Source organism: Phocoena phocoena, chromosome 10 (assembly GCF_963924675.1).
Source record: "Phocoena phocoena chromosome 10, mPhoPho1.1, whole genome shotgun sequence".
Classification (NCBI taxonomy): Eukaryota; Metazoa; Chordata; class Mammalia; order Artiodactyla; family Phocoenidae; genus Phocoena; species Phocoena phocoena.
The window spans coordinates 102,282,205-102,308,023 of record NC_089228.1 but is presented as its reverse complement, the minus strand read 5'-3'; positions in this window follow the sequence as shown (position 1 = coordinate 102,308,023).

The following is a 25,819-nucleotide window of genomic DNA, read 5'->3' as shown; positions in this document are numbered from 1 at the left end:
TTAGATCACAGGCAGAGACATCCCATAGCAAAGGCGTTTTTCCACCCATCTGTGCCGGCAGGAGGGATAGTTCCAGCCCAAGTTCATATCTTGGCTAAAAGTCACAAGAAGCAACCAATACAAATCAAAATTTTACATGTGCTCCCTTTTCCCTTGGCTACTCCCTCGGTTTGCACGTTTTCTTTGGCCGCTTCAGCAGGTGACAGTTGGAACAAATGTTCTGCTACAGCATCACAGAGGTCACTAACTTCCCAACTAATGATCTCTATTTTGTGACTGTTCAAATCCTGGCTTTCTCCACTAAGCCAATGCCACTCTTGGATTTTATTACTTGCATCACCCCGCTCCCAGGTGTCACATTTTCATATTGATTAGGATGAGGTTTAGCTGCATCAACTATGAAAATGCAAAATAATAGTGGTTTAAACATAGAACAAGGTGTGATACCCAAAGATGTGACTAGTCAGATGATAGAATGATAAGAAACACGTGAGTGTTTATTAACTATAACAGTTCTTAGTGAGCATGTAAACCTGAGAGTTTACGACTTAGATAAAACGCCCATAAGTGAGTATGATAAAAGTGTCTTTTCTTATATAGTTTGTAAGCCTTTCTCAAGTTAGAACAGGATTTGAGATGATGTTTCTGACCAGAAGAGCTCCAAAGATTTCATGATTATGTCAATAAAATCCTTACTCAGAACTTTAGAGCTAAATTCTTTACATTCCCTAGTATATACCATTTTACAGATAAGGAAACTAAGACCTAAAGAGGTCAAATCATACCCAAGGTCATAGCAAATGGCAGAGCTGAGACTTGAACTCAGGTGTCTCAGAGACCAAAGCTAATCTCTTAAGCGCTCTGGTATATTGTTCATAGCGACAGATTTCTGGTTTGGGTCTTTTCCTCAAAGGAGTGACTCAGTCATGTTAAGTATCAGTACCAGACAATCATTCATCACCTGCATGATCAGTTTGGTCTCATCAGGAGGAAGGTCACTCCAGCTCTAGATTATTAATCAATATTTTTAAGCCACGTATTACAGTGTTACTGAGCAGAAAAGGGGCAGGGGAGAGGAAGAAGACGTTAGCACTTAGGAAAATGAGTAAAGAGACCAAGTATCATCCCACTCTCGGGAACCCCTTTCCTTCCCTCGCTCCTTCCTTCCTTCCTTCAGCAAACAGGGCGTCTGCTCTGCGTCAGTTACTGTGTCAGTTACCGGAAACGTCACAGGACTCAAAGCCAGCTCTGCACTCCTAGATCAGGACGGTGGTGCTCGTGGGGGTGAGGTCAGGTGCTGTGTGAGCACATACCAGGCATGTCACACCCCGTCTTGTGGGGAAATGGTGGGAAGAAAAGGCTTCCTTTAGGGAGATGATGCCCAGCAGAGACCAAGAAGGATAAATAGAAGTTAGCCAAGCGCAGGCAGGCAGGCAGGAAGGCCATGCAGAAGAGGAGGCAACTTGTGCAAAAGCCCAGGAGCAGAGCAAGTGTGCGTTCAGGATGCTGTGGGCATCTCTGGGGGCCGTGGTAGGGGTGTGACAAGAGCCGGCCTGAAGGCTGCGTTCAAATCCCAAAGGTCCCTGTGTGGCACGCTAACCAGTTTGGAGTTTATCCCGAGGACAACACGGGAGGAACACCTCAGATTTGTGCTTGGAGAGCTCGCTCTAGCTCCAGGATGGAAGATGGTTGGAAAGATGACTTTCAGTAGAGAACCCAGTGAATGGTCTCTCTCACTAATGCAGTCTTGAGATGGTTTGGCCAGAGCTAAGGTCCAAAAACAGGACTGGACAGCAGTGGATGGACTGGCATGCTTGGTGCCTGCTTAAGGATGGCAGATGAGGGAGGAGGAGGGGCCCAGCCCAACACCCTGGTTTGTGGTTTGGAAAGGTCAGTGGGGGAGCGAGCAGGCAGGAAAGAAGCAGGTGCGGGGCCAGGTCCTAGGAGTTCACCGGAGACCCGGCCTGCGAAGGAAGGTGCGCGGCGGTTGCCTTCCAGAGAAACTGGAGCCAGGGAAGGCGTGAGAGTGTCCGGGAGCGGAAGGTGGACCTTCTCCCCTGCACGGGGTCCCAGCCATCCTCACCTTGCGCTGCGCCACACAGGCCACACCTTCCTACCAGGGTGGCCCCTACCCAGGCTACTCTCTTCGGGGTCTTACCCCCTTCTTCGATAGCTGCCCTGATCCCTGTCCAAAATTGGATCCTTGGTCTCGGGATCTCCCTCCTAGATACTCAGATTAATGATTTAATGCTAAAACTTCATGGACATTAATGGATTATTACCTAAAACACTTCTGAATTTTGACTGAAGAGAGTCAATAGGATTTAAATCCATACGGATCTCCGATTTTCCTCTTTTGTTCCTTCTTTCTTTCTCTCTTTTTTTTTTTTTTTTTTTTTTTTTGCGGTACACGGGTCTTTCACTGTTGCGGCCTCCCCCGTTGCGGAGCACAGGCTCCGGACGCGCAGGCTCAGCGGCCATGGCTCACGGGCCCAGCCGCTCCGCGGCATGTGGGATCCTCCCGGACTGGGGCACGAACCTGCGTTCCCCGCATCAGCAGGCGGACTCTCAACCACTGCGCCACCAGGGAAGCCCTCCTTCTTTCCTTCTCTTTTTTGCTCTTCTTCCTCCCTCCCTCCCTTCCTCTCTTTCTTCCTTCCTTTATTTATTTTTGGGTAGGCGATTTTTACTGAGGCGAACTGCCCCTTAATGCCCCACCCCGTCACTATAACTCCCATTTCCTCAACCATGGATTTTCCCCAAAATCAAGCATTGGATTTCTTGCTTTGAAAGCATAGGTGTAAACTGGTTTTCTGTATCCTGATCCTCTTTTGTCTAAAGAACCTGTACCAGCACTCGGTGCATTTATTTGCAAAATGGAAACCTCAGATTGGGGTGGTTTTAGTGCCTGACACAGGCAAAACAGAATTGGAACGTGGGTCTCTTTCCCACCAATGCAATGCCCCTAAGTCAGGAGCACCGGCAGCAGCTGGCAGAGAAGAAGCCACTGTGATTGGGAAGTCAGATGTATCACCCCAGAGGAGCTTTCCCCCAGGAATCATTAGAGGCTCTTACCTCATGTTCCCACAGCAGTATGGCATGTCACACTGCATCCTAATTCTTTTTTTTTAAGTTCCAAGAAGAGAAATATATCTTACCCTTCTTTTGATTCCCTGTTCCTGTGCGTTGACACAATGCTGTGTACAGCAGATGTTTAATCAGTATCTGTTAAGCAAATCTGCAGAGGTATATGCCATTCACAGGGCGGGTCAGGTAACTTCTTGACACACCAGGTCACCTGGGCAGCTTTTCCAAGAGATGTAAGGTTCCTGCCGCTCCATCTTCCCCTGAGAAAGGACATAAAGAATGTGTATTAATAACACAGGTTGTGTAGCAAATGTCTACTTGGCTTCCCACGGCGCATGAGAAAGAGAACTCTGAGTAAACAGAGAGCGAGAATTGAGATGGGAGCAAAACTGAGGTCTGATGGCATTGGGAGATGTGAGGGAAGAAAGCCAAGAGGACAGAGAGACACAGGACGGGGGAACCAGGAAAGGAAAAAGTATGTGGTTGGACAGAGAGATTGATGTCAAAGAAATGAAAAACAAGTTTTCATGAAACAAAAATGGAAATCTTGGTACACTGTAAAACTGATGACAGAGTTGAGAAAGATAAAAAAGGAAAATGTGCAAAAGCTAAGTAATTAACCATCCCCGAGGGCTCTACAATATTATTCCCTCTGCTATTCAAAACTTTCCTAAAACCCTCTTCCCAGAAATCTTTAGTGGGAGAGGAGAAAACGTCTTAACTCCTGTAACAGAATTGTAAGACTAGAAGGAATCCTAGCAATCGTCAAGCGCCTTCATCTTACAGAAGAGGAAATTGAGGCAGAGGATGGAGTGACTTCCTTGTCGGCGCGCTTTTCTGTCATTCTGGAGCCTGAGCCAAAATCACGGTCTCTGTATTTCCAGATCTGCGCTCATTCACAGTAGATACTCATTTCCTGTTCCCATTTCTCCAAACAGAACTGAAAAAAAAAATGTTTATCTAAAAACATAAGTCAATAAACATTTCTGTGTGAAGGAACAAGAAGCCTGGGAGGCAGGAGCTGTGCTTTGATTGCTGCTGTACTTCTAGGACCTAGTCCGAAGCCTGGCACAGAGTGGTTCTCAATACGGTTTTTTTTTGGATGGAGGGACAGACAGATGGATAGATGGGTGGGTGGGTGGAAGGGTGGATGGACAGGTGGGCGGGTGGGTGAGTGGGTGAATGGAGGGATGGGTGGTTGGTGGATGAGTGGATGTGTGGGTGAGTGGATGGATGGATAAATTTGTTCTACCAGGGCCGCCACTGCTACCCAGATATTATTGAACAGACTTGTGTTTTCTGATTTTAAGCACTCAGACGCCAACTTGCAATTGCATGTGGACGATACCTTCAGGTTGTTTTCAAGAACACTCCATACATATTGATCAACTGAATGAATGAGATTATTGATACTCTAAAATAAATTATACTTTCATTGGATACCTAAGACATGGACACAGTAGAAATACTTAGCAACCCAGGACAACAACGTGTTAAATGCCAGATGACTATACAAGCAGTATGGGCTCTATGGAGAGTGATTCTGTGATTTTTGAAGATAAACTGAGAGAGCAGGAAACAGCTAGACCATATGGTCAAGGTAGGTATAAGGGAGTTCATTTGAGAGAACAAATTCTCTATGGGGGGAGCCTCTGGCCCTTTGCATATGCCACTCCCTGCAATTTGGAACAGTTGTGTTTTCATTTCTAATTAGGTAGCGACTACTTACTCTTCTTAAATTAATAAGTATGATTAATAATATTAAATGGGTACGAAAAGCGTGTGTAAATGATGAAGGCTAGAGAAATAATTTTTAAAAGATTCTGTACATGTTTTAAGTTTGTAGAGATGAGTTTGCTATCTTACACACACACAAATCAGACATGTCCTTCTAGAGTTTTTAATTACAGATATTTGGTTTTGAGCAAAATATCTCTTTTAATGATCTGATGAGGGTAATCCAGAAATTCTTTTAAAAGCTAGAAATGTTGCTAAGAAGGGTCGGTTTATACTTCCTATATAAAGTGAAGTCCACAGACCAGCAGTGTCAGCATCACTTGGGAATGTGCTAGAAACACAGGCTCTCAGGCCCCATTCCAGACCTACAGAGTCAGAATCTGCCTGCTCATGAGGTCCTCGGGTGCTTTGCGGGCACATCCAAGTTTGAGAAGCATTGTTCCATGCCACGCTACTTCTTCCAAGAGAGCAACATTGATTTAAACACTTAAATACACTTTTCCTATTTTGCTCTTCCTCCCCTTTTTAAAATGTATTCTAAGTGTTGCTTCCTTTGGCTTTTAGGCCATTTCAACATCTAGAACTTTAATGATGATAAAGAGGACGACTGTTGTTTACCAAGAGATTAGCGAAAATGGGGACGAAATACCCCGATATTCCCACAAAATGCACTCTCCACTCAGGGGCGAGGATAGAAAATAAACTCAAATTCACACGATAAGCGGCTCCTTTCTGGTACAGACCAGCTTTTAACTCTATCCAACCAGTTTTGGTTTTAAAACTTCTCCCAGTGGGCAGGAAAAACAACAAAATGACAGAAGAAGAAACCATACTTGGAAATGCAAATTAACCCAGGAAATCTCCACTTTCATTCATTGTAGATGCTGAACAAAAGTCTTTATCTCTTCCAAGTTGCAGGACTGTAAACACGCTATGGGGGTGCCCCGCCCAGGTTTCCCGCGACCGTTTGGCTGGCTCGGCCGGTACGAATTTGCTAACGCCGGGCAAGGCCACAGCGGCCCGCCGGCCCGCCTGGCATCTCTTATTTCTGCGGCCATTAAACAGCTCCTCCAGGCCCCAGCATGTGCTACTGCACCCGTGACCCGACGAATCCCCTGCAGAATGAAAGCACAATGACGTGTGGGGCAATTAGACGGGACGCCGGGCTTCCTGGCAGCCTCTCCCCCGTGTTAATATCCTCAGGGGAGGGGGGGAGGGGGGTCCTGAGACATCCGCTAACGCCCCACGACTGTCCCCGAGGCTGGGAACCAAGAGGATAGACGTCAGCCGACCATCCTTCCCAAGGTGAATGTCATGAAAGGCAATGCGGGGTTCCTAAGTGCCTCCAAACACAGGTCTGCACAGCTCTTTAAAGCTGTGAGGCATTCACAGTCTCTTTTGCCTGCTGGCATGACAGCTTTAAACATTTACATGTCCGGACAACAGGCTTTCATCCCAACTTCGGGGAGGAAGAATCAGAACCGGGAAGATTTAAGTGCACAGTGTGGGCTGAGCTCAGGATAATATTCAGCACCCGCGTGGTGCTCTCCTAACAAATGCCATGACCCTGCCTCCTAGGGGTCCCTGTTCCAAGAAGCACAGGTGAATGCTACAACAATCGAGGCTGTGATCCTGGAAGACCAGAGAGATGAGATGTTTCATAGTGAAAATCGTGGAATCTTAGCCCTCAAAGAGACCCTTAGATGTCCCCTCTTCCTTTTTTGGCCACTGTCTATAAAGTGAGGATTAATCCCGCCCTGTCTCATCATATTGCAGTAAGGACCAAATCAGACAAAATGAGAGACAGTATTTGAAAACCCTTATAGGTCTGGCTTACATGAGTGTAAACCAAAAGAATGTATATTTTTAAAGATCATTATTATTTTAAACTGAGAAAACAGGTTCAAAGGAGTCAGATGGTGACTTGTCCACAGTCACTAGACCATGTGCTGCCCGTCTGCGAGCCCAGCTGGACTAGGTCACCTTCGTGAGAGAGCCTGGTCCTTCCCTTCGGTCTTCAGTGGTCCAAGCACGCATGCCTCCCCTCTCATATAGAAGACCTGCGCTCCGGGCTCTCACTAGAGAATGTAACCTTGAGCTCTCTGCTGGCCAGTCCTCTAGCAAACACCGATTTTTTGAGAAATAACGTTTGTGAGAATTCCCTGAAGGGTATGCAAATTATCCATTCTGCTGCGTACCCTAAACTTTAACTTTGGATGAAATCTGGGCATCAGAGCACTGTGTGTTTAGATCACAGGTATTTGCCTCCTTGCAGATGGACTTGACTAAGCTGTACGTACAGAGAGGGGTGCTATCAGACCCAGCCCTAGGAAATGTGTCATTACCCTTAACTTAGGGATTTTATTGATAGCCCAATCTGCTGTCGCCAGATTCCTCTTTACGAGGACCCACAGGAGAACTTCCCCTGGGGGCACAGGGGAACTGTGGCTTTTACTAAACAACCGTTTAATCTTCTGAATAACAGCACTAGCCTGCTAACTGGAAGGTTTCCTCTTTCCTGTTTGCTCTGGCCACTGGGAGACTTGAGCCACATTTGCTCAGCAAATGGAATATAGTACTCTGTAATAATCTTATCCTTGCTGTCTCTTCTTACCCCCTTTTCCCTCTGACAGTTTCTTCTACCTCCTTGTATTGCCTGTTTTGTAAACCAACTCGTTTTTATAAATCAATTGTATTAAGTTCATAAATTTCAGCCGAATTGAATGGAGTCCCTGGCATCATTTGTCCGTGAAGCCGCTACTCAAAGTCTTTACGCCGAGTACTTGTAGCAGCTGGGCTTTGAGGAGGATGCCCAGCTGTGATTTTTCTGAGACACATGGGCACCAGGAATGTAAACCAATCATATTTCTAAGTCCACAAAGTTGACAGGTCTTCACTTCAGAAGGTGTATTTAGCTCCATAAGGTCTCTTAAACTTATAGACAGATGTTCAAGGGTAGATAAGGCACTTGATCTTTGACATTTAGCTCTTGGACTCATCCACAGGCAAAACAGTAAAATCCCAATCAGTCTGACTGTATCATTTGGAATTTGTGACAATTTGGACAAAGAACGGTTGAAGTCGCCTCTTTGTTCTCTGGGTATATTAAACAAATGAAGAGTGTAATTTGTAAGAAGGAGTAGTTGAATATTAAAGAGTTATTTCCCAACAATTTTTATCCTTATGTGTATATTACAGTGTCATTAGATTATCTTCATAAACAGCACTGTTTTGGCTAGTACTTTAATATGCTGATTACAAACCCTTCCTATCTTTTTTTTTTTTTTTTTTTTTTGCGGTACGTGGGCCTGTCACTGCTGTGGCCTCTCCCGCTGCGGAGCACAGGCTCCAGACGCGCAGGCTCAGCGGCCATGGCTCACGGGCCCAGCCGCTCCGCGGCATGAGATCCTCCCGGACCGGGGCACGAACCTGCGTCCCCTGCATCGGCAGGCGGACTCTCAACCACTGCGCCACCAGGGAAGCCCAAACCCTTCCTGTTTTTTAAATTAATATCTGATTACTCTAATTAGAAAGTCTATCCTTGAAGGTGATAAATATGTACTCTTGAAAAATATATTATTCAAATCATTTGTAACATGTATGGTCTTTTTATTCTATTTGCCATAATTTTTACTTGCCCCTCCTTTCTTCCATCTTCTGTTAGATTATTTGATCTTTATTCTCTTTTTATTCATCACTGAGTTAGAAATAATATATTTTATTTCCACTATATTAGTGGTTATGCCTAAAATTTAACACACAGGTTTTTTATTTTTTAATTTAATTTTTATTTTATATTGGAGTAGAGCTGATTTACAATGTTGTGTTAGTTTCAGGTGTACAGGAAAGTGACTCAATTATACATAGACATATATCCATTCTTCTTCAGATTCTTTCCCGTATATAACATGTATGATCTTGACAGTCATGCTAATTCTTGAAATGGCTCAAAAATATAAGCAATATTTACTTGCCTTTTCAGCGACATTTGGAAATGTTCACAGCTACTTTGTTGAAGTCACCCCTCTCTTGAATTCTGTAATATTGCATCCTCTTCTCTCACTCCCTCTCTAATTAAGCCTTTGTCTTAACAAAGGTTTTCTCTTCCGCCTCCCAGCCTCTGACTCTGGGCATTTCCCAAGTTCAGCACTCAGCCCACTTCTTCTCCCTTCTCCCTTGCTAGGTGAACTAATCCTTCTTCAAGCATCAACCATCACTTTTAACAGATGACTGTCCAGTCTGAATATGCATTTAGTTCCAACCTCTCCACTCAGATGACCTACGGGATACTTCCACTGACACATCCAATTCATCACGTCAGCCATTAATAATTACTGTCAGCTTCATTCAATAGCACTGTAGTAAGGCTTAACAACAACAAAAAAGTCATTTTATTGATTATATACACTGCATGCTACAACAGGTGCTTTGAAAACAGGTCTCATTTTTAACCCTCTGAACCATCCTATAGGTGGGTTTTACCACCTTCATTTTACATATTAGGAAACTAGGAATGAGGGGGCACTGAAACTTGCCCTGATTTCAGCTGGGCTTTTTTCAACATTACAATAATAAAATGTGAACTCACGCCTGTCAGGCTAAGCTGCCTCCCAAAACTTATACCTAAAGTTAAACTTTCTTTATTTTCTCCCAAACAAACTTTTGCCCTGTCCCTATTTTTGCCTGCGGTACCACAATTCTCCTACTAAATATGGAAGCTTAAAACTTTGGGTACCTGTTTGGTCCTCCCTCCTCATTATCCTTCATACTGAATCCATCACCAGGTCCTGTAATGTCGCTTCTTCCTAATTTTCCTTTCTTCCTTCCTCTATTTCACACACTAATTAGAGTCTCCAGAAAACCGCTGTCTTCTCTCTCCCTGCCTCTAACTTCTGTGCACGCCCTCCTTCCCGGAATCACCACTGATGAACCTTCCGGAGAGCACCACGTGTCTGTCCTTTAGCTGACCACACTGTCTTCAGGCCGTTAGCCTAACAGTCTAAGCTTCCACAATTCGACCCCAACCTATTTGTCCAATTTGATCAGCCCGGGCAGCCCAGCCATCTTCGTGCTCCCTGGAAAAGGCATTTTATTTTCCTTCTAAGCATTTGTTCATAGTCTTTCCTTGCTTGAAATAATATTTTCTCCCACCTCTTGCCCTTGAAGTGCCCAACTCAAGCTTCTGATTTGGTTCTGTGGTTTTTACCTTCCTCTAAAGTTCAACTACTGTGTTTATTATTTGCATTACCCATTCAGCTCAATTGTATGTTGCCTTTGTTGTAAGGAAAATTCCTGTGTGTGTGTGTGTGTGTGTGTGTGTGTGTGTGTGTGTGTGTGTGTGTATCTTGCCTCCTTGGCCGGATTTTAAACTCCTGGAGGGCAAGGATTGATTTCAAACATCTTTTATGTCCCTCAGAGGTTTGGAATGAGTTATCATGTAAATCATCTACAAACAATATAATATTAAAGGAAGCAAATTACTCTGATAAAGGAAATGAAAAGATCATGGATTTTGAAATTAAGAATACCTGATTTCCAGTCCAATCAACTGTGTGAATTCACTTTCAAATGCTTTGATAAAATGGAGTTACTTTTGTCTGCCTCATAGCTTATCATGCTTTTCAGTGACATACAGAGCATGAAGGCCAATAAGTGGCATCAGTGTGTACTGAAAAATGAAACTACGATGCTTATTTGATAACTGAAGAGAGTCACCATCTTTGTGAGCTCTACGTGAGCATAAATGACTGGTTTGGACCACCACTGTATCCATAACTGATTGACATGAATAAATGTATAGACTATAAGTTCAGACTATTTAAATTTGTTGCCTATTTCTATATTTAGAATCATACAATTTTAGAGTTGAAATGATCCTCATCTAAACCAGTGATTCCCAAGCACAGCTCTGCAAGAAAATGAGGAAAAGTTTTTTTTTTTTTTTTTGGCTGCGTTGGGTCTTAATTGCAGTGCACGGGCTCTCTAGCTGTGTCACGCGTGGGCTGCAGAACACTTGGGCTCAGTAGTTGCAGAGCACAGCTTAGTTGCCCCGCGGCATGTGGGACCTTAATTCCCCAACCAGGAGTCGAACCCAGCCCCCCTGCATTGGGAGTGCCGAGTCTTACCCACTGGACCACCAGGGAAGTCCCAAGCTATAATTCTTTAGAAGATTTTTAAAATAGGTTTCCTACATTTAAAATTTTTCATATTTTCCATTTATTTTCCAACAAAATTTATTTTCATTAAAAATAACATTTTTTACCAAAATCTCTAGAAGATACAGACATAAAACCCTGTAATTCCAGAGAGAATCATATTGATATTTTAGTATAATTCCTGCTAGATATTTTTCTATGTCCATCTTTGCATAGTTGAAATTATATTGCATTGGCTTTATATTTCCTGGTTCTTCATTTTACTCATTTTAATTTTTAAGAAGTAAGTGATACATTCACATAATTTAAAGCTGAGTGAAGAGTCTTCTTTGACCTCTGTCCCTCCATCACCCTGTTCTCCTCCCTAACAAAAATTAATATTTCCAGTTTTTAAAACTTTTGATATTTGCATCCTTGCAGATATATTTTATGCATTGTGTTCAGGTTCTTTTGCTTAATATTAAGACATATGCATTTCCCAATCTTTTTAAAAAATCTTATTTTTAAGGGGCACATAATATTTTATTATGTAAAGGTACCATAATTTATTTAGTCATGCTTACATATTAGACATTAAAATTGTTCTCAGCTTTTTATTTTTAGTAACTTTGTATATCCTAGTGCTTAAACTAAAAGAATGCATTGCTCTTTTTCTTTTAGAAATTCTAAGACTTTGACAATAACTTTCCTTGAATAGATTGGTTTCATTTTACCTCTATTCCCAAAAGCAAATCTGTTGCTTCTTCTGCTGAAGTTAGTCAACCTGGCGTTGAAACAATCTTTTATCTACAGGAAATGACCTCAGCTGGATACCTTATATCCTCTATACTCAAGAAGGAACACCCCCTGCTAAGTGCTCCATGAAAGGTTATTGTAAGAAAGCACTGGCAGAACAAACTTTCCACATAAGATGAATAAGGTCTGAGGATCTAATGTAAAACATGGTGACTATAGTTGCTAACTCTGTATTGTGTAATTGAAATTTGCTAAATGAGTAGAAACTAAATGGTCTCACAAAGAAGAAGGAGAAGAAGGAGAGAGGAGGAAGTAGAAGAAGAAGAAGGAGGGAGAGGGGGAGGGGAGAGGAGAAGTAGAAAAATATGTGAAATGATGGATGTGTTAACTAGTTGAAGAAAAATCCTTTCATAATGTGTATCTATCAATATATCGAATCATGTGATATACACTTTAAATATCTTACAATTTTGTCAGTTATAACTCAGTAAAGCTGAAATTTTAAAAAACAGAGAGAATGTGCTGGTAGAGTTGATGGTATTTTAACCTCACCATCATCTCGGAACCCTATATAGTGGGAGCTCATGGGTTCACAGTGTTGTTGGCTAGTTTCTTTTGGAGCTCTCGCTCTCTCTCTCTTTCTCTAAAGCATAGAGTAGAGATGCATCAAACATACACAACGACAAAGACAAAAAACAGCATGGCAATTTAAAAAGAAAAGATGATGATCCAAGTAGTAAACCTACCCAAGAACAAATGTTTATGCTGTGCAGTGTTGGTGGGTTTAGTGCTAAATGCGGATGGCGTTGGTTCTTTACAGATTGGTCAGAAAAAAGCTTCCTTCATTTAGGGAAATATTCATGGAGCTGGCAATGAATAGGGAAAGAAAAAGGAGACTCAGGAAAGTAGGGGACAGCCCACCCATTTCCAGCATAGAGGAAAGCATATGTGAAACTGATCTATTCAGCGTGAAAAATCCAAACCTGAGCTATGGGGAAATTAGCATAAAGGGACCAAGAAGAAACCTGACAGGAAGGGAAGCACTTGAGACAATTGATATACTAATTATACATCCTAATGCTTTGGATAAATTAAGTCTTCTAAAGAGCTCAACTATATGACAATAGTTAGACCAGTTTATATTTTGTGTATTCTTAATACTGAATACACATGAATTACAGACATTAGGCTTATACATGCCTAACACATATGATTTATGAAACTCATATATTGATTAATGGCCAAGTGTTTGTACTCTTTCCTTTTCAACCTAAACTGGGACCTCACCAGAACCAATTAAGCTTAATGATTTAAACTTCCAGTTGTAAGAGGAATAAGTTCTGGGGCTTTAATATACAGCATGGCAACTGTAGTTAACAATACTGTAATATATACCTTAAAGTTGCTAAGAGTAGATCTTAAACGTTCTAAACACAAAAAAATTGTATTTATGAGAGGTGATGGAAGTGTCAACTAACCTTATAGTGGTAATCACTTTGCAATATGTATGTATCAAATCACCACGTCGTAAACCTTAAATCTATACAATATTATATGTCAATTATATCTTTTTAAAAAATATTTGTTTATTTTATTGATTTATTTGGCTGCACCGGGTCTTAGTTGTGGCACGCAGGATCTTCATCGCCATGTCCGGGATCTTTAGTTGCGGCATGCAGGATCTCTTAGTTGCCGCATGTGGGATCTTTAGCTGCAGCGTGTGGGATCTAGTTCCCTGACCAGGGATCAGACCCGGGCCCCCTGCATTGGGAGCATGGAGTGTTAACCACTGGACCACCAGGTAAGTCCCTGTCAATTATATCTTAATAATGCTGTGGGGAAAGCTTGATGATTTAATTAAAAAGAAAATCGCCAACCTGGAATTCTATACTAAGTGACATAGCCTTCCATAAAAAGGTAAAATGGACATTTTCAGACAAACAAAAATGAGAGAATTCATCAGCAGCAGTCTTCAATAAATAAAATATTAATTGTTCTTCAAGCAGAAGGAAAATGATTCCAGACAGAAGATTAGAAATACAGTAAAAAATGAAGGGCAATAAAAAAGGTTAAATATGTTGGGTGAATCTAAATAAATGTTGGCTATATAAATCAATAATTATAATGACTTTTGGCATGTAAGATAGAGAATTAAGATACAAAACAACAATAAGGATTAACATGGAATAAATAGTATTGGGACATGGCTCAGTAGGTCATGGAATAAATGTGTAAAGTTTTCTTAGGTTATTGTGTTGTCCAGGAAAAAACTAAAATTATTAATATTACACTTATTTAAGAGAAAGACGTATGTTATAATTTCTAGGGTTACCACTATATAATTTGTAAAAGGACATATGACTTGCAAGGTAAGAAAGAGAAAAAAGATAGAATAATTATTTTTAAAGTTCTCAATCTGAAACAAATCAATGAAAAAAAAAACATAGAATAGGCAGGATAAATAGAGAAACTAAATAATATGGTAGAATCAAAACTACACATATTATTAATTACCATAAATGTAAATGGGCTAAATACCCCAATTAAAAGACAAAGATTGTCATACTGAATTTAAAGACAAAATTGCTACTTATAAGAGACATATTTAAAACATAAGGATCAAGAAAGTTTAAAAATACAATGATGGAGAAAGATTTATCTATCATACAAACATAAATTTTTTTAAAGTTGGTTATAGGTATCTTAATACCAGCCAAAGTAGGTGTAAAGTCAAAAGCATGATTAGTATCTTTATAATGACAAAATGCTTCATTTAGCTGGTAGATATAACACTTTAAACTTGTATGTACCTAATAAATAGCTTTGAAACACGTAAAGCAAAAACTAACTAGACTAAAAAGACATAAACAAATTCACAATCATATTGGGAAATTTTAACACACCTATCCTGAGAGATGATTTGAATAACATAAATACTAAACTTGAATATATATATATTTATATATAAACTTTATTATAACATATTAATATATCCAAATTTATTGTTTATAATTAAGATAAAATATGATTTATATATTAGTATATTATTCATATAATAAATCATATAATATAAATTATATATATAAATAACACTGCATATACACAATCTGCAAAATACACAATCTTTTGAAGTACCATATAGAATATTAATAAAATTTGAGCATGTTTGGGACATAAGTCTCAACAAATTTCAAAGGATTGAAATTCTACAGATTATGTTCTTTGACTACAATGCCATTAAACCAGAAATCAAATAAAAACAACAAAAAGAGTAGAAAAATTCTATATTTTGAGATTAAAAACATACTTCTAATAATTCATATGTCAAAGAAGAAACCACAATGGAAATGGAAATTTATTTTGAACTAGATGATAATGAAGATGTAAAATACCAAGACTTTTGGGATGCAGAGGAATTTATAGGTTTAAATACATACATTTGGAAAGACTAAAAGTCGATGAACAAAGGCATTTAAAGAAATTAGAAAAATAACAACAAATAAAACCCAAAGTGAAAAGGAGATAATAATGTAAGAGCATAATGAAATAGAGTAGACATTTCCAAAACAGAGAATCAACAAAGTCCAAAGTTGATATTTTCAAAAGACTAATAAATTAATATAGCCCTGGCAAGGCTGATAAAAGGAGAGAAGTCACACACAATTTGAAACATGAAAAATGGGGCACTACTACAGACCCTACCAATATTAAAATTTTCTGAAAAACTTTGTTCCATTAAATTTGAAAATTTCAATAAAATGGATAAATTGACATAGGAAGAAATAGAAAACCTGAATATTCCTTCATTAATAAATTTGAATCTATAGCTTAAAGCCTTTCAACAAGAATGCTCCAGGACCAGATGACTTTACAAGAAAATACATACAGATAATAAAGGAAGAAATAATGGCATTTATACACAAACAAAAATTGGAAAGGAGGAAGTGTATGCCAGCTCCTCTTATGAGATATGTATAACCTGGATATCAAAACCTGACAAGAACATGTGAAAAGACAATTTCAGGCCAATCTTTCTCATGAACATAGATTCAAAATCCTAAACACATTATTAGCATAACAAATTTAGCCATTTATAAAGAGCACAATGCAACCAAACCAAAATTTTGGTTTATTCCAGAAAGAGAAAATTGATTTAAAAATTAAAATAATGAACGTAAGCCAACATATTTACAAAATGAAGGAATGAAATCATATGGTCACTTCAATAGATGACAAAATTCAATATCCATTCACAATTTAATTTAAAAAGTTTAGAAAATTAGTATTAAAAAGGAGTTTCCTTAATCTGATTAAAGATTAAAGATGCCTATAAAATTTCTTTAGCAAATAGCATTCTTAATAGTGAAAGTGTCCTTCTGTAATTAAAATCAAGAAAAGATGTCCACTATCACCACTTCTACTCAGGGTTGCATTGGAAGTCCTAAAGGCATATTGTCCATCACCCCACGGGCATGCTGAGTATGCTTGACGTCAGCAAAGTATGCACCAAAAATTTATTTGGAAATAATTTGATATCTAAAAAATAAGCATTGAATTTAAGGCAATAGTGTAATAATTCCCTAACTACTTTGCCCCAACCATCTGTTCTTCATAGAGTCAAGCTTTTTGAAAATACAGATCAGATCATTGCTCAAGAAACCCAGGACATTTTCATGACCCACCAGACTTGCCTGTCTCCTAATTCCATTTTATATCCCTCTTCCTGTTCTCTGCATTCCAGCCCCACTAGCTCCTTTCAGGTTCTCAGAGACATGCTCCTTCCACATCTAGGCCTTTGCACACATCCTTCCCTCAGCCTGGGACCATCTCCATCATCCTCTTACCTAGTTCATCCTTTAGATTTTAGCTCACTAGCTTAGTTAGGACCTAATCAAAAACCAAAGAAGTCCCAGTAGCAACAAGCACAACTAGTACCCAGAACTTGCTTTTAATATGATTTTTAAATAAGAGGGGGCAGGGCTTCTTGGAGAACTGGCTGGTTCTAGAACTGGGGCAGAACATATACAAGATGAGCCCAGAGCTTCTAATAATGTCAGAAAGTAAAGAAGTACTCACACACACACACACACATATACACATCCGCCCCACCCGCCCCCCACAATGAGCCCAAAAGAGCTCCCAGTGGCCAAAGCTGGAACAATCAGAGTAACACAATAAGTAAAGAAGTATGGATTATAATCCAAAATACAAGATAAATATCTGTGAGTTCATATTAATAAAAATGATTGAATAATTAATAAGTGTGGGCTAAGAGACAAATCTGTGCAGAATTCCAAACAATTTTTGTAGATACTCTGTCCTCAAAGAGCAGGAGTACAGGTCCTCACACCTTAAGTGTGTTTTGCCCAACATAACTTCCCAAACAGTCTAGAATAGAAAGGGCGGTCTGGGGGTAGTAACTTCAGTGGAGAAGCCTGCCAAGTGCTACTTCAGCCAGGCCTTCAAGGTCAACATAAGCAGTGATAAGCCATGTTGATTGTCTGTACCTTTGATGTGATGAGAAAGGCACTTTACTTCTGCCGTCTTCCTCTCCAAACTAATGGTGAGAAAAACCGCAGACAAATCCCATTTGAGGGACATTCTACAAAATTTCCCACCAATACTCTTCAAAACTACCAAGATCATCGAAAACAAGGAAAATCTGAGAAATTGTCACAGCGGAGAGGAGCCTAAGGGAATATAATCACTAAATGTAACGCAGTGTCCGTTCCAGAATGAGATCCTGGAACAGAAAAATGGACATTAGGTAAAAACTAAGCAGATCGAAATGAAGACTATTTAATAATAATGTATCCGTGTTGGCTCATTAATTGTGACAAGTGTACCATACTAATGTGAGGCATTAATACTAGGGGAAATGCTGAGGGATATATGGGCATCTCTATACTATCTTTGCGATTTTTCTGTAAATCTAAATTCATTATAAAAAGCAACAACTAAACAAGCCCTAAATACTAACAGAATATGCTATCCTCCTCACCTTCCATAAATTATTCCAGTGTCTTCAAGTATTGGCTAGCGTATGGAAATATTCTTAAGCTGGGGAGTGGGTACACGGGCTTTTGTTTTATTATTCTTGGTATCATTTAGAATGTCTAATATTTCATTTTTTAAATGCTAAACTATAAACCAATTGCAGGGAAGTCAAAATGTTGCTTTCTCCCATGATGGCTATTTCGATGTGTTTTTTTTTTTGGATATCGAATTATTTAAAAATAATTTTTCAATGATCCTGCTCTGCTAGTGCCCAAGCATGTCTAGAGTGTCCATGGGGTGATGGACACTGTCTTTGGGGAAGCAGCAGATCGGACTCATGGCCAGGTCACATGTGCTCACAGCTGCCTGCAATTTTCCTTGATTTGATTTATAACTGTGACTTTTTACCTGATAATTTAATGCCTATCTATTGCAATAGATTATTAGCTGCCTGAGACCAGGGATGATTGTATATACATTAATTAGCAAGGAGCCTGGCACACAATAAGGGGTCAATAAATATTTATTGAATGAATGAAGGCCTATAACAATAGTTCAGAGCTCAGACCCTAGAGTTACCTGGACCTGAGTGTAAATTTTAGCGTCCCCACTTACTAGGAATGGGACAATCATTGTGCCTATTCCAAAAGGTGATTTATGGATAGATGTGATTACTGAGGGTTCTTTGTAAATGTTAGCTATAATTTTTATTAGGTGCTGTTGAATTAAAGAGGCTAATACTTGTAAAGTGCTTATAACAGTTCCTGGCACAGGGCAAGTACTTTTTATTTGTTTATTCATTTTTTAAATGTTGCTGTTTACCAAATTAAACTGCATTCCCTTTGCACAGTCAGTTACAGATATTCTTTGGAAAAGCTTTTACATTCTCCGGAAAGAAAACGTCTAAAATATATACTATAAATCCTCTTCGGTTCAAAATATATTAGTCTAGAATATGTGATAATTCAGAAAGGAGCCTGGTCTAAACACGTTTGTAGCATTTATGGAGAAATAATTTGTACTGCAAAAAAAAGGATCATTAAGCCATTTAAGAAAATGGTTTTAGAGCACTTTGGCAATACCATTCATATATAATTAGCAATCCAACTTTGCAGGGGTTTGTTACCCATCTCCCAAACAGTGGTTTTCAAATTTTTTGGTCTTGATCAAAATGTAAGAAATGTCTTTTACATTACGACCTAGTGTATAGTAATATACATGTGTATGTATGTGTGTGTGTATATATATGCATGTGTGTGTATATATATACATATATATATATTAAAAAATATGTGTGTATTTAATGGAAGCAGTAGCTCCACGCTAGTGGAGTGATGGATGCACTCTGATTTTTTTTCCAAGTTCATTCCATTCTACCCATTCCACCCTGTCTCACTTAAAAAATGCTAATCAAGAGCTACTGAAATAATGTAAAGATCCACTACTGGTTTGAAATCTGTAGCTCAATTAAAAAAATAAACCACCACCACAAAGAAACAAAACTGTTCTAAACCTGTGCTTCTCAAACTTCAGTGCGCATCAGAATCACCTGGCGAACTTGTTAAACAGATTGTTGGGTGCTAGTAGGTGGGTGGTGGTAGAGAATTTGTACTCCTAATAAGTTTCAAGGTGAAGCTGTTGCTACCGCTCTGGGGACCACAATTCGAGAACCTCTGCACTGAGCAATACTGGTGATTGAAAACAATCAAGCCCCAGTACCCGTTTCCATATGCTGGTGTGGTTCAAGCTTTCTTTTCAGATTCATTTACTCTTTGCTTTAGGTTTCAACCTCCACCTGCTGTGGTCCTGGGCATATTCTGGGTTCCATTGATCCCCGTGCACCTGGTGCTACCAGCCAGAATGTCTGCTCTCATCTTCTGCCCACTTGCTCTGATTGATAATCTCTTTCTCTCTGGAAAAGTCTAGAAGGTAATGAGGTTACTGGGATGGTGTCACTCGAGTGACAAACATAATGACCCATCACAATAATTCAAGGGACATTTACATTTGATGTTTTTTTCAGGAATCCAAAATTAAGTAGTTACTGCCCTGGTATAAAGTCAACCGACTGTCATGGCAGTGTCTCAAGGCTATTTACTCTTTATGAATTTTGGTTATTTTTCTCCTTCCAGAAGGTGGAACAATGTATAAAGTTACAAATGAAAAATTTCATTAGTCTTGATTGTTTCTGTCAAAGGGAGGTACAACAGAGACATATTACAAGGATTCTTTGGGTAGAATCACCGTTAGCTAAAGAGAAAAAGGTGTTGCAGTTAAACACTAAATCTAGTTGAGAAAGAAAATTATCCTTAATTGTAAATTGATGAGGTTTTGCCAGTGGTGGAACCTCACTCAGCCTAAGAGGAAGTTGGTGAACTCGAATGTGAAGAAGTCTGAGAACTGCTATCACTTGGGCAAAGAGATTAAATCGTCATCGTGTTTGGCCAGGAAACAGCAGTGTGGCAGCTGGATTAGGTACTTGCTTCCACACAAAAGAGAGAATAATACCTGGGACCAAGATGGATGCAGGCAGGGAGAGGTTGCCGGTTGAAATGGGGAAATTGATGATTTGGCCAGGGAAGGAAGCAGCAGCTGAAATGAATCAGAGGTTGTTGGTTGTCTTGAAAAGGAGGGGGTATTGGTATCCAATTCAAGCTTTCAGGGAAGGAAGAACTGTTTGGCTCCAAATTTGGAGAAGGGCCTAGCACCCGAATTCACCTTACGACTGGCTTTCTGTGCTTCTCTCTTTTGCTTTGTCACGCCTGAAGTTTTCTTACTTTCTTTTGAGTAAGTGATTAAGATAGCAATTTCCCCAAGATTTATGAAGTGACCGCTCTATAACAAGAATGGTATTTAACTTTTCTTTGGCCTCAAGTGTGCACAAAGAAACAAACGGGTCACTTCTTGATAAAAACTGCAGTTAAATTTTAGGTTTTGGTGGAGGTAGCCAAGATAGATTACACTTTGGGGCGCAGAACTGCTGAAGGGGATTGTCATCGGCCCTTTTCCACAGTCACCCAACCTTAAAATGCCTTTGACTCTGCGAGCAGGAGTTGCTAGATTTTCCGTTTCTTTTGTCTTTCCAGTCCCATCCCCCATCTCCTTTCAGGAGCCTTGGGATTCAAATGTAGATGAAATGCAGATTCTTGGGAACATTGAAGAAGTGATTGGTTGGGCTGTTGAGTGGGGAAAGGAAAGAACCTTTAATTTAAGATATTAGTCATTGTTCTGCCGAGACGTGGAATGGCTCTAACTCCTGATCTGAAGAGTCTTATCTTGAGTGGTACCGATTGTCGAATACCAATTGTTCAAATACATTTGGAAAAGGAGTAAACTGGTGCACGTTGGTCTCCGCCACTAATTCGGATCAGGTAAGAACTGAAGCTTAGAACGAGTATATGTGTATTTTAATCGCATGTGTCCATCATCTTGCTTCTCAACCATTTCTATAATCTTTAAGATTTGTATATTTTACTAGTACAAACTGTTGTGCTGAAAGATGTCTTCCTTGATGTGTTTAGGGGATGTGATTGCACTTTTATTCTCAAAGTACTTTCACAGCACCCACACACGTGGTCATGGTAACTACTGCAAAACTTCAGTATTTCATAAAAAGTGGTATAAATTCAAAGCCATTAAACAATCTTGGACATAATTTGCTTCTGAGCACTGATAAAACGTTGTTTATATTTAAAAAGTGAGGGAAGAGAGTGGAATTTGCTTAAAAGTAAGACAAATCGAACTAACGAGGTGAAATATATACATAAGCAAAACAGCATTAAATAAACCAGTGGGTGTTTTAGGTGGAGCGGGGGGATGAGAGCAACACAGCGGACAGCTGACCTCAAGTTCTCAGTCACTAGTTGAGTACTTTAGTTCAGGTCTCCTCTGCCTTGTTCTTAATTAAGATGGAAACCGACTAATCACTGGAGGAGAAGGTAGACCTGTGCTTGGGAGAATGGCTTGCTCCTGCTTTGTTACGCAGCTGACTTCTACCCCGCGGTTCCTCCTGATGGTGACAGCTAATCACAGCAGCATGGATAACCCAGGTCATCAGGATTAAAGGTCCGTGTACATTGACTTTTTGGAGTTACCTTTTTTTATGCTGTAATACCCCCTCCCTTTTTTTCCACAATGAGGGAAGTCTCCTTAGGTTAGGATTGTATATATAGCCAATGTACTAGCTCAGTATCTGAGTAGAGCTGCGGTTGTCTTTACATCCTCCTGTTTTCCTCCCCTCCCCTTGGTAACAGTGGGGACTTTATATTTACATCGGTCTAGGATTGTATATAGGTTTCTAGGTGAGATGTGTCTGTTCGTTTTATACTGAGGATCCCTTTTTTCTTACTCATGTTGTATTGTGCTTGTGTGACTTTGAACAACCTCTTGCAAGCCTGTGAGCACTTGCAGTACTGAGCAGTCACTGCTTTGAGACTTGTAGGTTATACAAACTTCTAGTCCTTGCCTTCAAGGAGCTTACAACTTAGGCTGATGAATTTGTGTGCCAGAGAGACGAGAAGCAGATGCAGCAAATAATGTGTTAAGAAGCGCTAATGTTTGGAGGAGGGCAGAGAGAACTGGCTGGGCCGTCAGAGAGGGCGGCTGGACGGATTGAGGAGGTGAGGACTTTATTTTGTGATTCTCTTGTCGAAGCATCTGGTAATGGGAATCGGAGGTGTATCATGCGTCAGGGGCTTTGCTGTGGACACTGGAATTCCAACTCACTGAATAAAAACTTATTCTGTAGGTAGAGAATGGTGTGGCGGGCTGGAGAGTCGAATTGGAAGACGAGATCTGGGGAAGGTCATCGCGTAGAAATGGGAAGGAAGAGTGTAGAGAACTGAGTATACCGAGGAAAGCTCCGCAGTGGAGCGCGCCTCAGTGGCTGGGGAGGGAGTGCCTAATTTTGCCCTGGAAGTCAGGAGGCTTTGCTTTGGAGGTGACGTCGGAGCAGGAGTTTAGAGTAGAAAGGGGGCATTCCAGGCGGAGGGAATCGCAGGCAGAAGCGCCGGCGTGAAGACAATGGTGATTCGACTTGAAGTGACTTAAGGGCAAGCGTTGCGCTTGTTCGTGGGCCTGGAGAGGGCAGGAAGCTCAGCGGGGTGGGTGAAAAGCCTCGTGGTTACTAAACTGTGCGTACGGGGCACCATCGAATTGGGTTTTCGGAAGAAAACTGGTGGGAGGAGCCTGGTTTCTAGGGGCTCGGTTTCGAATTGGAGCCAGAGGGAGCACCAGGAACGGGGTGGCAGCCGAGAATGCTCCGGGAGACATGAGAGTTTGGCGGGGGCTTCCAGGACTAGGGGTGGGGGACAACGTGAGACAGGGTCTCTGCAGTGCCCCTCAGAGAAGGTCCGCTCTGTGCGCAGGAAGGTTCGGAGTTGCCGGCTGTTTGGGGCGGTCGGGCCAGGCAGCCCCTTCCTCATTCCGCACGGATGGGCAAACGTCCAGTGTCCTGGCAGGTGTGCCCCGCGAGCTAGCCATGCGGGCCGGCTCCATTATTGCCCCTCTGCCCTGCCAAGCGGAGGAAGGGCCTGACCATCGCTGTGGCCCCGGGAGGGCCGGTCGCCTGCTTGTCCACGCCGTTCCTCCCCAAGGAGAACCACCACTGACAGCTTCGTTGCACTGGAACCCAGACCTCCCTGGAGCCCGGATTCCGGCCCCTCCTCCCAGCTGCTCTTCGGAGGAGGCGGACGCTCTGAGAGGAACAGGGAGGCCCAGCGCGGGGGAAGCTGCGGGCCGAGCGGAGGCGGCCGCGCCCTCGCGCCGCCCTCGACTGCGCCGGGCTCCCGCCCCGGCCCCCACCCCCGGCCTGCCGCCGAGCACGCGTGCCGAGCGCGCCGGGCCCCACGCGGGCCCGCGCTCCGGCTCCGGGTCTTGGCGGCGGCCGCGGGGGAGGCGGGCACGTGGTGCGGCGGGGGCTCCACCTGGCCAAGCCGCCGGCCCTCCGCTGGCTGGCCGGGCCCGGACAGGCGACGCGGCGGGCGCGCAGGGGCGGGGGCTCCGCGCGCTCCGCAGGGAGGCTGCGCATCGCTGCCGTCGGGGCGGCGGGCTGCGGACGCGGGCCGGCGCGCCCCCCGCAGCCCACTGCCCAACGTCGGGCCCGCCGGCGCCTGCCCCTGTGCGCGTCGCCGTCCTCCGCCCTCCCGCCCCGGGCCCGGCCCCCACGTCGAGGCGGGCGCGCGGGCGACGGCGCGGCGCGGCCGTACCTCCGGAGGGCACTGGGGCGAGCCGGGCCCCGCCCACAGCCCCGGCCCCGCCTCCCGCGGCCCCGCCCACAGCCCAGGCTCCTCCCCTTCCTGCCGGCCGGCTCCCCGCGGCCGCCCGCCGCGCCCGGAGCGCGGCCCACCGCTCTCCTCGGCTGTCCCGCCCGCCGGCTGCCCCGCCTCCCCCCCGCGCGGGCGGCACGAAAACCCGGAGCGCGGGAGCGCGGCTCGGCCGGGCCGGGCGGCCGCACTGGGCATGCTCAGTAGCCGGGGCAGGTTTTTCGGTCGCAAGTAGGAAGCTTTTTGCACTACACCGGAGAGGGGGAGCCGCGGAGCCAGCGCGCCGCCGTGCACCGCCGCCGCGCCCGCCCCAGCCCGGCCCGGCCCCGCGGCGGCGCGATGAGCCTGAGCCCGAGCCGGCCCGCCGGGGAGTGAGCGCGGCGCGGAGGGCGCGTTGCGCAGCTGCTCCTGCGCACAACCCGGCCGGCGGCCCGCACCGGCAGGAGTGAGCGCCGGTCCGCGCCCCACCGGCGCCGGAGCCGAGCGGAGCAGGAAGCGCAGGCCACGCAGGGACCCAACTGAAACAAAGTGTCGGCCGCCGGCTGCGCGGCGCCTCGCCGGCCCTGCCCCGCGCCCCCCGCTCCACCGCCCACCATGGCCTCCGAGGAGCTGTACGAGGTACTCCCCTCCCCCCGGCCCGCCGCCCCGCCGCCCCGCCGCCCCGCCCGGCCCCCGCCCGACGGCCGGCCCGCCGCCCCCTCCCCCCCGGCCGCAGTTTACTGGACGGAAGCGCGTGCGCCCCGGCCCGGCGGCGGCGCCCGAGTTGCGGGGCCGGGGGTCCCGGCCGCGGGGCAGGAGCGCTGACGCGAGCGACTTCCTCGGACGGAGCCAAAGTGCCCGCGGCGAGGCGGTGGGTGCGGAGCCCGCGGCGCCGCCGGGCGGGGTCCGTGGGCGGCGCGGGGGCGCTTTCCTGGCCGTTCGGCGGAGCGCTCTGAGGAGGGTTTGCCTCCGGTTTTGGGGGGGGCGAGAGGAAGGGTGCAACTGTCTCCCGACTCTGCTGCTGGTCTGAGAGATGCACAACATCGCACCGAGAAGGCTAAGCGTTGACCACATGCTTTAATTAGGTTAGCATTGTGGCCGGAGCCAGGAAATTTAAATTTAACGCTGATACACCGTCATTCATTTGCGCCGCAGCGGTGCGAGTGAGAAAGGGCACCCTCGGAACTCTGAGTTGTGGGCGATCGGTCCGCCAGCTTCGACTTCAAGTGGTGCGGTTATCAGTTTGGGTCTTGAGGGACATTTTGTGCGCCTCGATGGAACTTCTTGACGTGTTGCGAAGTCGACTTCCTGGGAGTACAGAAGCTTGGAAGGCTCTCTGTTCTTTTGGACAAATGGTTCTTCTGTTGCGTATACGTATTTGTAAATAGGTTTTCGTAAGAGACTAAAACTTCTGCATACTCTTGATTTACCTCTTGGATGCGTTTAGGGACCTGGGTGTTTAGGTCTTAAGGAAGCGTCTGTAAAGAGTAGAGCCCCTTGGCCCCTGTGAACCCTTAATAAGGACCAGGTGAGCCTTATGAGGGGTCTTCTCTTGTGGATATATTATCGCCGTTGGCACAGAATGGAGCTCTGTTGCCAACAGTGATAGCCTTCTAGCAACTGCTTGTTGCTTTTTTATAAAGCAAGTTTTTGTTGTTTTAAAAGCAAGTGTTTGCAAAAGTTCTCAGGAGGAGGCCGCCTTCTGGAGAATCAGTGGTAAGGTTGTTGGCCTCCCCTTGCATTGTACGTGGTCAGTGTACCTTAGCTGGCCCTGAAAATGTTCCATTCTGTTCAACCATTTCACACATTAGCTGTGCCCTACTGTATTCAAGATACTATCTTGGGTCATTTGGGTACTAAAGGGAA